A 6,968-nucleotide genomic window follows, 5' to 3' on the forward strand; every position below is an offset into this window, starting at 1 on the left:
AGAAAATTACTTAATCTTAGTAGCTGTTTTTAATTGTGAAGTCTCATTGTTGATCATAATGACCTATTTTTGGGCAATACAGAGGGAGAGGACTCCAATATTTTTATGGTCCTTTTTATATATATCTATATCTATCTATCTGTGTTTGTTGTTGTTGTCATTTAGAAAAGAAAAGTATACGGTAACATTTGTTTTCAAACATGGTGGTTTCAAATATATGAGAAAGAAATGTAACTGTAAATATACTTCACTGCATATAACCAGTTCAGGCATATTTTTCTGATGGTGTTTCGAAAAAAAAAAATCAGGGTGAAATTAATTGACGTATGATGGTGAGAAAAAAAACACATGATTTTTCTAATTAGTGTATACACATGACATGAGCTGAATCATTTTACAGGTGTGATACCAGCATACTCACGGACATAACATGAGCTGAATCTTTCCTCGTTCACCGTGGAGTTTCAGAAACACCACTCCCGTCCAAAGCACACTGTGTGTAGTGATCAACGAAAGGACGTTTCCTGTGTTCTGCACATTCGGACATTTTTATACTCTTGAGAAGAAAAAAAAAAAGAAACTTACTATGTTGTCTATTGTTGTTAATGTTGTCTAATAGAGGACGTTCCTCTTGATTTTGGAACCTGTCGTGGACTGTACGTGAACGAAGCAGTTTATTTCACTTTTGACTGAAGCAAACAAACATTTTTAATGAATCATACCTCAGTCCTGTGAGATTTCATTTATTCGGAGTAAATCAAGTGTACGGAGGAAGCTTTGCACTGTGTACAAAAAGAATGGCGGTTTTCTCTTTGCACATGCTAGCTGTCACGAGTGACCTTACGGAGATTTGATGTATGAAAAATTGTTGCTTTTTATTTTTCTGCCACTGGCGTCCAGAACGCAGGTTGAGAAGAAGCCAAACGAAAAGCAATCTATTACTGGTGTGCTTCGAATCCATTTCAAGGACATAGTGAACCTTTTATCTGAAATATTGACATATTTTAATATACAGCCAGTTGAAGACACTGAAAAAAAAAAAAAAAAAATGTTGACCCGAAACCTAGAGCTGCTGATTTCTTTTTCAAGTTGAAAAGCTGTTTTAGGTCAAACACATATATATATATATATAAATATATAAATTGCAAATTTTTAATGTTAAATGATCTGATATGTATATTCTGGTGTAAATGTGTCTTTTTCTTTTTCCTGCTGCAGATGTAAACTGTTTTATTTGGTGTAGTCTGGTGGCCAGAGGCACACGCTCTAAACGCCAGAGCCTCGAAAAGATTTATAGAGCCAGTCACGTAATAATATTTAAACAAACGAAGGGAACGGAGCGAGGGAAGAAAACTATTGTAATGTTCCAATGTAAAAAAACAAATCATTAAAAATGAAACCAAGATGTTTGTTCAGTGATTTCAATTTTGATTCAGGTTGTTTTTGTGGTGGTTGTTGTTAATGACTTTTTTCCCCTTTCTTCATTTACCTTTTTAAAGTGTCATTTAACAGCAGTTTGAACAAAATGTTCAAAGACCAGAAATCCTTTTTTACCCCATCATCATCTCCTAGTATTACACTGAATGCACACGCTTACACTGAAGTAATTAGCTGACTTTATACACCGTATATCACAGTCTTGAGCGGCATAAGTCAGGCGTTATACCTTTACATGTAAAGGAGAATGTGATCTCCATGGCAGTTGGTGAACATTTTTTGTGCCGTAGCTGGTACTGTTTAATAGATTTAAAAAGGCTAGAAGCAAGGAGGTCTATCTTACCTGAAGAGCGCAGTCTCTGTCTGTTGCCGTTCCCATTCACCTCGCAGTTGTTCACTGATATCACTGATTGGCTGAAGAGCACGCACAGTCCCAGGCTTTTCACTAGTGACTAGAGCTGTGACAGATGGAAAAATTTGAGTCCTTGTTATGCTTTTAAGAGGCCTCTAAAAATAAAAAGATAGATATTACATTATACAATACATTGTTCGTACCATTCAAGTAAGGTGCCGTGCGCTACCGTTCAAAAGTTTGGGGTAGTAATTTTTTTTTGTCTTATGATCAATCAAGGCTGCTTTAGTTTTATCAATTTTTTTTTTTACAGTAATACTGTAAAATAACGTTTCTATCTTAACATTTTAATTTATTCCCGTGAATTTTTTCAGCATAATTACCAGTCTTCAGTGTCACTTGATCCTTCAGAAATCATTCTAATATGCTGATTTGCTGCTCAAGAAACATTTATTACTATAAACAACATTGAAGACAGTTGTGCTGCTAATACTTTTGTAGAAACTGTGATACAGTTTTTAAGATTCTTTGATGAATAAATCTGGACGTTTGAGTTGCCCTGCATTTTAGACCTGTCTCTAAATTTGGCCATGTCCATCCCATCAGCTCTGACTCATAAATGGACATCCCCGGGCCTGTCTGGCTGTCTAAACTCACTAAGTGGCCTGTGTCCCTGTCGCGACCTCCTCGTCCTTGTCTCGACGAGATCTCTGTCTTTGTGCTGCCACCAGCTGGTCCTCCATCTACTAAAGAGATGATGTCCTGCTGCTTGCTGCTAAAACTCACCTGAAAACACTTCACTGGTGCTTGAGCACTGGATCTGTCAAGATTCCCAAGCAGACTGCAGATGTTCAGGCTCATTTATAAACATGATGCTGATTGATAATTAGTCAACTGACACACTCTTTTATTAATGCAGACAGTCAGCGACCTTCCTGACGTTGGGTTGGTCATAAGGATTTGGCTTGGGAATTCAGTGCATAACTTTTAAGGTCACTTGTATTGTAATCCGTTTTAAGTCCAAGTCATTGTAAGATCTTAGGTCCAGTTTACACCTGGTATTAAGATGTGTTCTGGTCGATCGGATCACAAGTGATATCCAATGATATCCTACAAACAGAATTATTGCACTACTATTATTGTGCTCTGTCTGTTTGGTGTGCTCATTCACAGAAGCTTGAATTTTAGGGGAGATTCACTTGCAGAAGGCTCGTCCTCTCCTGACAGTGAAATGGACATATTTGTTTGACTTTCTAACATTTACAGATGGAGAATATACCTATGAAATGTAGCCTTATCCAGCTTAATGCAGAGTCACGGAGCTATACTCGATCTGTCCGGGTAAAAACAGAATTAACTGATTGTAATGTATGCCAGGACTGATTTTGAAGGCAAAAGTCCAGCTGATCTCATTGACTACGTTTACATGCAGCCAATAACCCATTCAAAACCGGGATATTAGCAATAACCCGGTCGCGCACGGCCATGTAAACACCGGCAAAAACCCGAATATGCTCATATCCCGGTTTTTAAAAACCCGGATATGATCCCTGGGGTACCCCTTTTCTAACCCGAATATTTGGTCATGTAAATGCGTATCGGCATATCCCCATCAAAAGGAACATTGATTTGTGTTCAACATGGCGAGACGCAGCACAGCACCACACTTTTGGAGCGAGGAGGAAAGCGCAAACAAAGGCGATCGCTATCTGCCCCGAACTATTCATTATCCGCGTGCTGCTGCTGTTGTTGTCTTTGGATACAGGAAGAAGAATCGAAAATGACGCATATTGCGTCTTAAGGTTGTCCATACGTCCAGACGCTAACCGTGCGTCGCCGTTTACATCGGGATATTGCCAGTTGATTACAAATTCCATGTATACAGGAGTAACTCTCTCTGCTCACGCATGTAAACGGGTTATTCCGAATGTTTCAGAAACCCAAATAGTGACCTTAACCCGACCATAACCCGAATATTGACAGCTTGTAAACGTAGTCACTGATTTCCTTCAAAAATCTGTGTGAGAGCATGGGTCAGCTGTACACATCGTCATGTTTTGTGGTGTCCACGGCTTCTGTCGAGTGGATATTCTCAGCCCTAAAGCGAAGTAAAACTTATGCCAGAAATACAAGGGAACAGACTCGACTTTCAGCATTAGCCTCGATAGAAAAGACTCATTGTTGGAACTGAAACGCACAGATAACCTGTACAACAGAGTAATTGAAGTCTTAGTGGATTCATTCAGGTAGGACACCACTGAAGGCCTAGGTGTGAAATGCACCATCCGCCACTGCAAGTGGATGAGACTAAATACAGGTGTAAACAGCTCCTAAAACTACTTTTTGAGCTTGTCCACTTTCAACCACTTACAGAGGTAATCGAAAACTAATTCGACTGGATTGCTTTCTTCCTTAGTTGTTATATTTAGGCTGCGGCATATATGAGCACGGCAATCCCACTCGGATCCAGACCAAAACAATCGCTACGAGATCGCCTAAACAAGGTGGTCTCGGGCCGACTGAAAACGAACTCCAGGGCGGTTTGCTTGAGGTGTGAAAGCAATCCGACAAATTGTATCATAATTCATGTGTTATATAAGAAGCAGTGCCTGATTCGGAGAGTTTTTATGGCTGAAAACCAAAGAGCGCCTCTTTATCTGAGTAATTACTCTTCTTCGTGCATTGCAAGAATGCTGTCCTGACAGAGCCTAACTGCTTTATAAATTTTAGATATTTTTATATATATTTAATTTATCAGTCAGAGCAGGAGTGTTTGCATGTATCCTGACAGTTATAAACAAAGCCACAAAAAGCCAGTGGAGCGATTGTCTCTATTCAACTTGATGGATGAATATGGAACTCTGACCAATAAAAGGACAGTTTTATACACATGTGACTTGCATAAACACATTTTGGTACGCTTTGAAATGTTGCCTTGTGAAAGCGAACCGAACCAGGAAGAAAATGCAACATATTAACAAATTAAGTCTGCTTCGAAACAAAGAAAATTACTTACAGGTGTGAAAATGCAGCCCTACACTGCAACCTATGGCACGAGTTGGGTTTTTGCTAATCAGGTTTTCTGATAATCAAGTAATTTTGTGTGAAAAGGCAATGGCCATGAAAACAGTGGACTTCAGAGGGAAAAAAATACTTTTGGCGTTTGGTTGGAGAGACGGTGCTCACAGAAGGCACATGCAAACTTTCTTTCTCAATTGGCTCATTTTGGCTTTCATGGGGTCTATAATAACATTTTCTACCTCATGAATTTTGCTGAATATGAAATGAATATCTTCATAAATGGATATTAAGGCTTTAGCTGTGCTTAGCCGCTGGAGTATAATAGAAACCCACATTTTGCTTAAGCCGAACAATAACTCCCGGCAAATAATCCGTCGAGGTATAAAACCTAATGCCGCACATATCTTTATTAGTTTCAGAAATATTTCCTCTGATCGATAGATAAAAACTACATGGTTCTCATATATATGCTGTCAAACGAACCTTATTAAACTTTCATCTTTTTAGAGTTCACCAAAATAGCTGAACGGTATTAACTACAGATGTGGCGCAAGCAAGCCTATAGAATCATTCATCTAGACGAGATGACAGGTCAAATATACGATTCTGTCAGAGATAAAGATCATTCATCCCGCTACGAGCTCTCTATTACTGTACGGTCTAATAATATAATTCAAACCGCAAAGGGGGTTGATGAGATTTAATCTCAAATATATGAGACAACAAACAGCCTGCCTTCATTAAAAGCTAAATATTGTTTTGATGCCATGTTCACTAATACTTCCCATTCAGTTTTTTTTCTTGCAATGACACTCAGTCAGCAAAATATGCTAATCTGCTTTTCATTGATTGTGTTTGTACGATGCTAAAATAAGATAGGCTCACAGTCATAACAAAATCGAACGACTTTTGCATCACATAATGTAGTTTATGAGAATGCATATGCGAAAAACAATTCCACATGAATGAGCTGCTGTTTCTAATCAATAGCCTACGTTATTAATCATACATAGAAATCCCCAAAATAGTTAATGTAGGCCAACGTCTTATCCTCCTCTTTCAGTCCTAAAACTCTCTCTCTCCATTACTCTATTTCTCTGAGAGCTCATGGTGAGACGGTGTCGACTGGCCCGCAGTGCTGAGATTTGCATACGCAGGTGTCATGAGTGTCACGAGACGGGTTTCAGCTCTCAGCGTGGTCCTGGTCCTGCGGTGTGCACTTAACAGCACATATAAACTAGCAGGATGCCAAGCGCACATTCTCGGAGGGTGGCCCGCCAGGAGCTCGTCTTTAGCGGTGTGTCCCATTCGGCGTGAATATTCATGATGCACTTTACAGTGGGATCAGCTGCGGCTGTGGTGTGTTTACGAGTGTTTCCCGCGGTAAAGGTGCGTGGGAGAAGAGCAGACCTTGCCGCAACTCGGCTCTCGTTAGCGGTAATTAAGCATCAGTCTGAAGCTCAGGCTTAATTGGCAATTAACGATATGTTTGATAAGGGTGAGTGTGTCGGTTCTATGTTTAGAATACATTAAGGTAAATAAGCACTCAGAGTGCACGACACCGTCCTCGACAGAGACGCTCATCATATAAACAAATTATGAAAGCAGCTTACTAGTAAACTAGCTTTAGCATAGAGTGGGCATCTATAATAGCAATCGGACAAAACCCTGGTCAGAACTCACGCAGCCGCAAAGCATACTGGGTAGCCGACAGCTGTGTTTAAGGACATGAGCCTAAATTCAATCTGAAGATGAACAAAAGTCTTACGGGTTTGGAACGAAATGAGGGTGAGTAATTAACAACTCATTATTTGGTGTGGGTTTTTTGCACATTCTAAAAATACATCATTATATTACATATAACATTTTACATATACACATTAAAAGGGATAGTTCACCCAAAAATGAAAATTAGCCCATGATTTACTCACCCTGAAGTCATCCTATGTGTATATGACAATCTTCTTTCAGACGAATACAATCTGAGTTATATTTAAAAATGTCCTGGCTCTTCCTAGCCTTATAATGGGAGTGAAAGGGTGTATGTCTTTGGAAGTCCATCAAAGCGCATCAATTCATGATTAAAGTGCTCCACGCGGAGCTTGACACACAACCGCGTTGGTTCAAACAACCGCGTTCGTCATTACGTTGTGCGTCA

Source organism: Abramis brama (genome assembly GCF_963993115.1).
Source record: "Abramis brama genome assembly, chromosome: 25".
NCBI classification, from domain to species: Eukaryota; Metazoa; Chordata; class Actinopteri; order Cypriniformes; family Leuciscidae; genus Abramis; species Abramis brama.